An 11,666-nucleotide genomic window follows, 5' to 3' on the forward strand; every position below is an offset into this window, starting at 1 on the left:
AAATGACCATTTTCAATACGAAACCATCTTTGAAACCAAATTCCAATTCATTTGATTTTCCATCTAAACCAGAAAATTTGCGAACGTAGTATTGAGAATATAAAAGGTATTTCTTCTGAAGCCTACAACTGGGTCATACAACGTGAGCCATAAAACTGGTCCAATGAATTCTTCAATGGAACTAGGTATAATCATATGACATCAAATTTCGGACCACATTTTTACAGTTGGGTCTCAGAGGCACACGAGTTTCCAATTAATCAAATGATTAATGTACTAAGAGGTAATATGATGGAAACAATTAGCCTGCAATGCGAGGAATCTAATCGATGGATAACAAAATTTACACCTTCCAAGATGGAAATGATCTAAAAAGAAGTTTCAAATGCTCGCTCACTACAAGTGTTTCTCTCACAAGCTGCAGGAGATGGAAACTTAATGGCCTTCCTTGATGCCATGCTATTGTTGTCTCTGACTGTGTTGGTAGGGATACTTCACATTTGAGAATTACAGATTAACATATGCAGAACCAATTCACGCTCGTCCGAATATTGACAGACCAGTCCAGGTTGAACCGGAAATGGCGGTTGCAATAGTAACCCCTCCACCAACTAAGCGGCCTCTTGGCCGGCCAAAAACAAAGTAGGTTAAATCAATATATATAATTAAATGCCAGCTTCAATGTGGCAATTGCAAAGGGTCGAAAGACGTGCAAACTTCCATAGTTTTGCAGCATATGAATTTTGAATAAAGCAAGATACAAATATTTTCACATGATATAGAATGACAATGGAGAGTGGTTATGTGGATCTGGTTTGAGTCTCCAAATTCGCAGGATTCCTGTCTAGAGTTTGGTCAGTAATTTATTTTCTTGTTTTACTCTTTTGGCCAATTGTTATCTGGCAGAGAACAAATTACTTCAAGTTAGATAGAACCAAAACCATGTGTTTTCTGTGTGGAGTTTGGTCATCTCTATTGTCTAATAATTTAAATATTGATTTGTTTGGGGGAGCCACTTTTAGTATTCAAAATTGTATAGTTCTTCCTAACCGAATAACAGAAACAAAAACTTCCTGCATAAGAGAAAACAACACACACCAGAATCGATTAACTTTACAACAGAAGTTTATAACATAATTTTTTTAACCATTTTCCACACTTGAACCCAATCCTAACAGAAACAAAAAACTATAACAGATCCATAACCACTTTTTCGGACACTCGACTCACCCTGCAACCTTTTACCAAAAAACCTTTAACTGAATTGAAGTTTCCATAACAGATTTAAGAAAACAAACTAACTCCTCAAAACATATCAACTAACCTGCACAAAAACAGAACAATATTAACTTCACTAAAGACCAAACCCTTCAATAACAACCATACGAACATTGCAGCAACCGACATGAAACTCACCATATCATGAAAACAAGGTCGAACACGGCAACTATGCTGCGAACCACCTTGCAGCTCAACCTAGCCATCACCATGTCTGTCCGTTTCAACCTCAATTCGGTGGAACACAAATACAAGCCAGACCTGCAAAGAACCGACAGAATGAGAACCAAAACTAGAAACACAACTGTCAAACAGAAATAATCAACCGCATAACCGAATTTTAACAAACTCGGTTCATCAAACACCTTCTAAAACAATTCTAACAAAATTCAATGACCACCTTTTACCTGCATAATAACCAACCTTTTACCTGCATAATAACCAACTTATAATAGAAATAACAAACTCTCTCAACCATATAACTGAAATCCTATCACCTCCCCTAACAGGAAGGAATGGAATTTCTCTCCTCCACTCGACCTTCCGAATCTTCCCCTAGCTTCAATACCCTTCCACTATTAACTAACCTCTATAACAGAACGATAACACTTGCAAAAAACTCTTCACCCTATTCTAACCTCCTGAACCTTCGACAACTTCTTCAACTAATAACCAATCCTCCATTCTTCTTCTCACCCTAACAGCAACAAAACTCTCCATTCATTCTCGCCCCTCATAACCCCTTTGACAGAAAACAGAATTCAGAAACAGAAGGAGAGAGAGAATAATAAGAAACCAAAAAAAAAAGTCGAACAGAAAAGGGAGGAAGAGAGGACTCACGGCGTTTTGGGGGAAGCCTTCATCGCCGTCGATCGGGAGTCACCAAAACCGCTTCAGACACATTTCTGTTCACTCTCCAGAATAGGAATACAAGGGCCTTGCACGCTTCATCGCAATGCGTCGAACAACACTAATACCCTCCCTTCATCATGCGACGAAACTGGAGAAAGGACAAGAATAATCTGAAACAAAAAGCGAAAAATCAGAAGCAGATCGAGAAGGGAAGAAGCATGAATTGCAATAGAGAAACGAAACAGAAAGAGGATAGCGGCGAAAAGGCAACAACAAAGTCATACCAAGGAATTTCCGGAAATCTCCATCTCTGAGTGTTACACCGTGAAACCTAAACCTTCATCGTCAACGGTGCAAATCGAATTGAACAATGAAGATAGACGTGAACACATCTGAGGCATCGAATTGGTGAGTTTCTCTCCTCCTTTTGTTCCCCTTCGATTTCGTGTGCAAGAACGAGCTTTTGGAGTATTCTATTTCACAATGGATTTCGAGTTGTTATATGGTGAATGATGATTGTCTTTCGATGCCGAACCTGGAGCCTTCCCGTTCCTTGCTACGCTTGTTTTCTTCGTCTAAATCTCGGATTTTAAACGCGTTGCACCGATTCCGTTCTAGGTCGTGTTATCATGTTCATCGTGTTTGGCTTTGAGGCAAGCATGGTCCTTGGGTTTCTTCCTCATGGAGCCCGGTTTTTGGATATTCTTTGGGGAAGCTTGGTCCAGAGGCCCAAGCGAATTTTTGTCTCATGGGTCACATACCCCTATCTGTTTCTAAACCCCATGTTCATATCATTAAACCCCCTATAGCCCATTTTCCTAACCCTTAATCCCTTTATTAATCCAATTAATTTATGATTAACCACTGTTTTTTTATTACAATGACTACTCTCATCTCTTAATCTTGCTAAATTTAGGTTAATTTTCAGTTTCCTTAATTAGGATTAGCATAGTCTTGGATAATTGAGTTTAACTAGGTAGTTTAGTTAGGAATTAGGTTTAATCAATTTTTAGATTAGATTCAATTTTCTTAATTTTCCAGAATTAACACTCATTCGATTAACTTTGTCATGATTAGATTTTAGTCATTAGAATCTCGTTATTTCTTTTTGTGGATTTTGTGTGGATTAATATGGTTAATGTCGATTTCACCATGATTAGAACTTAAGTTAAATTTTTATTCAATTTGACTTTTGTATGGTGATTTATATGATCATGTCCATTAGACTCAATTCTTGATTTTAGATTGTTAGATTTCTCACTTGATTAATTGTGATCCTAATTCGTATTTAGGTGAATTTTGAATTTTAATGTTCACTTTAATTTTACATTTAATCGATTCCTTTGGTTTATGATCATATTGTAAATTGAAAATCCCATTTCAATTTAGATAATGAATACTTTGTATGTCTAACTTCACTTGTCATGATCATAGGATAGATCTTTGATTGTTTTTCATTGATTAATCCATTATCTTTTGAATCGATTCTAACCATTGTATGTACTTACATATTGTTGCATCATTCTCATTCATTCGACTTTATTCCATGCTAACTCGTTTGGTGTCTTGTGTCCACATGTGACTCGGAGATTCAAGTTCATTCCTAGCTAGCCTCCTAACCATTTCATTTTCATTCAATAGCTTTGTATTGTTTGAAGTACCATGTCACTTGTATTCCTTAGGCATGGTACATAGTTAATAGTTTGTAACTTGTATTTTCCTTTCATTCCCTTATGTTGTATTGTATGGGTACATCCCCCAATTGGGGGTCAAATGTCCCACACCCCATAGTCATGTAATAACTTAGATTTATTGCTTTCTATCTAGTTTACTATGTATGTTAATAACCAAGATAAAATACAAAACGATAAACCAAAGCATTTCAAAAGAAACAAAAGGGCACTTGATTCAACGTCAATTTGTTTTCCAAATAAAACTCACACCGTTGTAACGTGAATGCTTGATCCAACGTCAAGTATTCTCCATCCATTCCATGATCCATTGTTCACATCTCTTCTCCATTCTCTTCTCAACCTCATTCTATCTCTCACCTCCATTCTTCACTCACTCTTGTAGAGGTAAATTCATGATCATCAAGCTATGGATAAGCTAAAAATTAAATAACAAGAGTCGCCACCACGTTTTTATTGTTTCCAAAGGAAAAGGGAAAAAGTACGAACAAAACCCAAAAGTAAGAAGTTTCCAAATCAAAACTAATAAAAAGTTAGTTCTTTTTGGCTTTTTGAAAGTTTAAGTCAAATATAGTTAAGTCTATTTACAAATTTGATTTAAGAAAATAAGTTTGAAAATGCAATAACATAAGGCCAAAGTTTCTATCTTTTTGCAAAAAGTGGTCAAAGTTTAGAACAAAATAAGTTCAGTCAAAGAAGGTTTTGAAAAAGGAGGGAGATGTTTTGAAATTAAAGAAATGGGGAGAAGATGAAGAGACTAACCCTATGTACAAAATTAAAAGTTTAGAGTTGAAAAGATCTGACCAAATGGGTAGCAACCCAATAGACAAGAATGTCGATAGAAACCCAGAATTCCCTTGGACTTTTAGAATCAAGCAACACACAATATGGTGCAAATGGACAAAGTGAAAATTGCATTAACATAAACAATTAGAATGATATGAACAATGACAAATGTATAAAAGCTAGAATTTAATGACATTAAAGTAAAGGGCTTGAAATTAAAAGTTAGTAGTTAATAGGTTAGAAGTTAGTATTGTTTTGTTTTTGCTTTTCATTGTTAGACATTCTTTAGAGAACACTCAACCCACTTATCACAAGCATGGATCCTTGAACCAATACATCTTCCAAAGGAAGGAAAAAAGGCCAAGTTTCCACATAATACCATGAAAGAGGGGAGACTTACAATCTCACTAACTAGAATGTTATGCCTTTTATGTCACAAATTTAGCGTTATGTTACGCAATCGTAATTGGACTTATGTAGAAGTCACAACTATTTTTGTTCGGGCAATAGAATTTTGGTGTTAATGCATGTTAGAGACATAGTATTATGAACTATGCTCATGAAACATACCACACACAAAAAGAATATGCAAAAGGTGTGACATAATCTCATCCATACTCATGTTAATTTTTCAATCAACTAGCTTTAGGACTTTGAGATATCATAGGCCAAGTGAGATGAATGCATAAAGAAGGGGAATGAGATGAAGAGGGAGGGGAATAGATGGAGTTTCAAATTGATCAAAGGAGGACTTTTACCAAATTAATATCATTCATTCATTTTGGGAGATGGAATGTACATTCCATCAATCCCCTAAATCCAATGATATTAATTTGACAAAGTCAAATCAACCTTGACCAAGGCCCAACAACAAGAGTCAAACACCAACAAGTCATCATAATTGGTCAACAAAATTATTTGGAATTTATTCCAATTAAAAATACTAAAATAATGCACTTGAATTAAATATAGTTTGCCAAATTCCTAAAACCTTTTTTCAAAACACCAAATAAATGGCCATGAGATTTATCATAAGCCAAACAAGGTCAAAGGACCTTGGAGAAAAAATTTCAGAATTTTAAAAGACTTAAAAGTATTTTTAAACAATTATAAATAAATGAAAAATCAATTAAATCATGAAAAATATTAATAATGATCCAAAAAATAATTTTAATTCAGAATATGAAAGAGGAAATTTTTTGAAATTTTTTGGTGAAACTCCCATATTTTTTGGATCAATATTAATTAATATGAATTAATGAAAATCAAAGGAATAAAAATTAAAATCAAAAAATTAAAAAAACGTGAACCACTTGATCTGCCTCATTAATTGAGGTGGTAGATCAAGTGGTGAGAAACACACATTCCATGGTACATGTTAGTCAGCGCGCCACACACATGGTCAGCACAAGGAACATTTCTGATTAAAACATTTTAAATCAATCCAATGGCTCAGGACCATGCCACATCATTGCCGGAGCAAAGCGTCAGTCGTCTTCTCATGCGACCTTGGCCGGACTAGTCCATTCATCACCTCATCAAAAATGAAAAAGAAGGACATGATCTGAAAGGAAAAATGGTGTAGATCACGAATATCACCTCAGTTTTAACTAACTCCTCGCATATATAAAGATATGAGGAGTTGAATTTTGAGGTATGTCAACTGAGTTGCTTCGATTTGACCTCTAAGCAACTCAATCTTCTTGCCTACATTGGTAGGACTTCAGACAACCAAAGAATCAAGAGAGTTGAGTAAGATTGAGAGAGAATCGAAGAGATGAATTTTTTTGGAAAATACCTTCAATGTAGGTCTGGATTCAACTGTTCTTGCCTTGGTTCATGCTTGATCTCACTCATAATGCTTGCAGGAGTAGAATGAAATGCACAAAAGGTCTTGGATCCCTAGAGTTTTGAATCTCAAAATAGTGAGATTCAAACTCAATTTCAAGATAAAATTCTCAGGATTATCCTCTCAAATGGAAGGGTTAGGGGTTTAGGATCAAAGCTGGCACGAATGTTTGTTCAATTCTGATGCTAGAGGTCTCTATTTATAGCTGTAGCTCATGATATTTGCACCTTCAAATTCACTTTCCAAAATTGGCAATTGATGATGCATGGGTGCATGGGCGTGTACAGGCCCATGAGATCATTGCTTTAGGTCCACAAATGAGTGTGAGAGAGTCTGAAATCAACTTGGATTGCAAGGCAAGTGTGTGTGAAGATTTGAAGTTTGATCTTTGCCAAATGATGATACCATGTTCATGCCATGCGCAGCCCTAGCAATTCTTGTCTAAAATGGATGAACTTGGACTTTTTAGAAAGGTTAGATTAAGAGGAACAAATTTCATGTTCAATACTTTTCCATTTGAATCTTGTATAATGATGAATTTTAAGGTGGAGGTTTGGAAATTTTAACATGTTGAAATTTTTTCTAAGTGTCAAGTCATATATCTCAATATTCCACCTTGCTTAACTTTTTATTTGAGCTTCAAATGAGTAAAATGTATTCATAAAAGTTGTAGATCTTTCAAAGACCTTCAAAATGGTTACCAATTTCATGTCATTTGGATTTGAAATGATAGAGTTATGCATTTTTGAAGTTTGGTAAAATCACTTGTTCAATGGTATAGGTCAAAAGTGACCTATAATGTAGCCTCATATCACATGCTCAAAAAAGTTGAATTAGATCTCACTCCAAACATCAAAGTTGAAGTAGACAGCTTGAATTTGATTTTTCAATTTGGAAATATTTCATCTCATAAAAATTGAGCAAGTTATGGCCTTGGGAAGTTGACTTTCAAATTAGGGTTTAGATAAAATGACCTATAATGTTTCAACATAGAAAATGATTTTCCAAGCAAAAATAGATCTAGGTCTCAATATGAAAGTTGTTTGGAATGTCACTTAGAGTAATTTTTCTCTTGGAATAATTTTCATATGGTGAAAATTGTAGGAGATAAGGTCTAGGGAGACCCAATTTTGATCAGATGAATTCATCTGGCCAACCACCATCAACCAACTTGCTAACCTTTAATTCTCTTGACTTTCTAGCCTCATGGGGAATCATATATGCATAAGATGATGAATTTTGAAGTGTACCTTGAAATTTTTGATCAATTGGTGAGATAGCTTGTTGGAGAAGTTACTCAAGATACCCAATCAAACTAGGGTTTCCAAGGCAAATCACCCTCAAACTCTTGAAGAAAACTTGATCAATATAACATGTAAAAATCAATGGAACTCATATATGATGCTCATAACCATTCTTGGATCAATCCATGGTTGTGCTCTTTGTCATGAGGGTCTCAAACCCTATATATGAACTTGATGAATCAATGGTGATCATGCCTTACCTACAAAAGAGTTAGGCACATACAAAGACATATTTTTGGTATTTTTGTTAGTAAAATGATAATATACAAGTATGATACAATCACAAAGTTCTTGGTGATATCTCCCAAAACAAACCCAATGAAGAGGGGTAAGGAGAATGCAAATGTATGATCCCAATGCTAATGCTTATGATGAAAGTGCATGAGGGATCTTAGGGTCAAAATTGGGGTCTTACAGCTTCCCCTATTTAAGGATATTCTAACTGAGGAGGCGAAGGTTAAAATCTTCATGTCAACTCAGTAGAATGGGCTTAATTAACAACACATAAACAAATTTTGGTCCCTAAGAGACCTCATGATGCAAATGTTATGAATGTAAAAGTTAATGCTATGTGGGGAAATATTGCCACAAAGGAACAGAACTCAGAGAGACCGAAAGTCCACATGAGTATAATGTATTCCGTAAGGAAAACTCACTGGGGAGACAGGGACTCTGGGGGAAAAAGGAGTTACGCGTAGGCCAGGCTACGACTTAAAACTACTGGGGGGGACTCGAAGAATTCCATACAAACATGGAAAGACTCAGTCGAGGAAACAATCAACATCTGTAGGGGATACGAATAAGTCAGGATAAAACTAAAATACTTGAATCATGCAGGGAAAAGCAATTTCACTAAGGAAATGCGCACTCAGCTCAACTGGGGAGAAATAAACTTCAACGCAGAAGGAGCGGAAATCTACCATCTACTACCTGTTACTGGGTAAGGAGATAATAAAGATCTGACAGAGAGGACATCTGTCACCAGTTAAGATGAACATATCAAGGATGACTCACTGGGAAATGCCAGGAGGAATATTCATTACCGGTTACTGGGTAAAAATAACCTTGCTAGAAAAACTGCAGGAAATAGGATTTACAATTACCAGTTACTGGGTAGAAGACCAAGGGTGAGAGTATCCATCATCGATTAGGATGAACATATCAAGGATAAACTCAACAGGGAAGAAAATTTATCATTGGTTAAGATGAACATATCAAGGATAGACTTTCCTGGGAATGTCAAGGAGGATACCCGTCATCGGTTAGGATGAACATATCAAGGGTAAACCAACTGAACAAAAAGTAGGAATTACATCTATCAAATGCTGGATAGAAGACCATCAAAGAGAAAATATGTCACCAATTAAGATGAACATATCAAGGATAGGCTCTGAGAGGGGAGAAAATAGGAATTACATCTATCAGTTACTGGATAGAATACCAGGAGAGAGAATCTGTCACTAGTAAAAGTGAACATATCAAGGATGAACTCTGCGGGGGGGGGGGGGGGGGGGGGGACAAAAAGAAGGGTTTACAACTACTGGTTATTGGGTAGAAGATCGCAAAGAGAAGGAAACTCATCATCGGTTAGGATGAACATATCAAGGATTAACTCTCTAGGAAACAAGAATAGGGATTACAACTACCTTTTTACTGGGTAGAATACCCAAAAAGAGAATATTCGTCATTGGTTAGGATGAACATATCAAGGATAAAATCAAGCAGGGGAGGGAAAGATATCCATCACCGGTTAGGGTGAACATAGCAAGGATATACGTCCTGGGGAATCAGATCCACTAAGGACTTTACTGTTGGGACACTCTTGCCGGGTATTGGGCAAGAAGTAACAAACTGCAAACTAAGAAGAATATTACCAGTTACCGGGCAATAGACTCTTAGGGAACTCACAGTATCTATCTAGGTAGAAGCTAGAAAGAAACAGTCAATCAAGACTCAACCCAATGAGGACATAACTCAAGGGGAGTGGTTCCATCCAGATAAACAACTAGGGAGGAAATTGAAGTAATAATCATCCACGAGGAAACAACTCAGTGGGGAAGAGGAGAAAGGTTAAAGTCTTTCTGCCTAAGGGGCTGACGCTCTATAATTGAGGGAGGATAAACACCAGAATTTGTATGGGGATAAAGTACCGCCATACATGGAATGAGAAACTCAAACCAACAATTTAATCAGATATGCGAATATGCAAATATGAAATTATATGTATATGTATATGATGATTATGCTGACAAGGGCGATCACAAAGGATACAAATGTGTCGCAAAGAAATTGAATCATCGGTTCAATCCCTGGTCAATCCACAAAATATGGAGACAACTGCTGGAGAACAGAGAGGTCAACAATCTAAAAAGGCTAAACCCTAACTGGGGGAAGAAGGAGATTTTTTGAGGAGAGAGAAATATCACCGAACCTGTGGGGAATTTTAGGTCAACACCATAAAAATGGGAGACAACCCTATAGGGAAATAAACTGCTCAGGAACCAGGATGAAACTCTGACTGGGGAGCAAGTCGACCAATGCGATCTACTGGGGATATCAACCATTTCTACTGAAGGAAACCAAACTCCACTCGGGAAGGAAGAAACTCTGTTGAGGGAGACAAGTCGTAAGGTACATGAATCAACCAACTTAGTTAAGAAAAAGGAACGAAGCTCTATTGGGGAATCAAAAATTCCGTCGAGGAACTGAATCAACACAATCGTCTAGGGATACCCGAAGGGTTAACTGCTTGGGGAACCTCTAATGTTTCGCACTCAAGGACTTGTTATCCATCGGAATGCTGTTGATATTTCTTTCAAATGCTTTGGAAAATTCTTGCTTTTATATGTTTTATTTTTAAAAAAACTTTAAAAATTTTAAATTTTCAAAAAAAAAATGATCTTAATAAAGTTTAAACTATTGGCTGAAATAAATAAGAGTAGAAACAATTGGATAAAAGCTCAACTTTATTTGATAGAATGGTAGTATGTAAATGACAAGACTCCATAGATTTTTAAAAAGCTGAAAATGGTAACTTTCATGATAAAGGGTTACATTGAATACAAATGATCCTTAATCCTTCTACCAGCTCTTTATATCCACTGTGCTCTCGACCGTCGTCGGGTGATGAATTGATGTCAACCCTTGTGCTCAATCAAGTTCTCAAAACACTGAAGATTAGCAGAACGCAGTTACTTGCCATAATCCCTAATTTTTGCATAAGTTGCCCCAGGGTGGGGTACTCAACTTATCGGGAAATTCTTTCTGTTTTATGTCTCTAATTTTTGCCTGGATCTCCCTTTCGGGTTTTCAATCCACCGAGACGCTCATTTTTGCCTAAGCCTCCCTTTCGGGTTTTCAACTTAGCGAGTTGTTTTTTTCTTTTTAGGCGAAGTATTTCTTGATTGCATCTACGTTCACAAGACGAGTGAACTCTTCACCATCCATAGTTGTAAGTATCAATGTGCCGCCTGAAAAGGCTCTCTTAACAACATATGGGCCTTCATAATTAGGAGTCCATTTTTCTCTAGAATCTGGTTTGAATGATAAAATCTTCTTGAGCACAAGGTCACCTTCTCTGAACACACGAGGTCTGGCCTTCTTATCAAAAGCTTTCTTCATCTTTTGCTGATATAATTGACCATGACACATGGCAGTTAATCTCTTCTCTTCAATTAAATTCAGCTGATCAAACCTAGTCTGACACCATTCAGCCTCAGTCAGCTTGGCTTCCATGAGCACACGTAATGAAGGAATCTTAACCTCTACGAGGAGCACTGCTTCCATACCATATACAAGAGAGAAAGGGGTTACCACTATTAAAGTGTGGATGGATGTACGATACCCATGCAAAGCAAATGGGAGCATCTCATGCCAATCCTTGTATGTGACAACCATCTTCTGAAT

General features: G+C 36.6%; 1 long non-coding RNA gene across 1 annotated transcript; it reads right to left on the reverse strand.

Annotated features, from left to right (window-relative positions):
• Positions 1-1,078: 1,078 nt before the first annotated feature.
• On the reverse strand, positions 1,079-2,801 carry LOC127074443 (uncharacterized). The gene is made up of 4 exons (XR_007786002.1): positions 2,415-2,801; positions 2,119-2,300; positions 1,417-1,539; positions 1,079-1,324 (listed from the first exon to the last, which is right to left on the reverse strand). It is a non-coding gene; the product is annotated as an uncharacterized LOC127074443 (long non-coding RNA).
• Between the last annotated feature and the right edge of the window lie 8,865 nt (positions 2,802-11,666).

The sequence above is a fragment of the Lathyrus oleraceus genome, chromosome 4 (assembly GCF_024323335.1).
Source record: "Lathyrus oleraceus cultivar Zhongwan6 chromosome 4, CAAS_Psat_ZW6_1.0, whole genome shotgun sequence".
NCBI classification, from domain to species: Eukaryota; Viridiplantae; Streptophyta; class Magnoliopsida; order Fabales; family Fabaceae; genus Lathyrus; species Lathyrus oleraceus.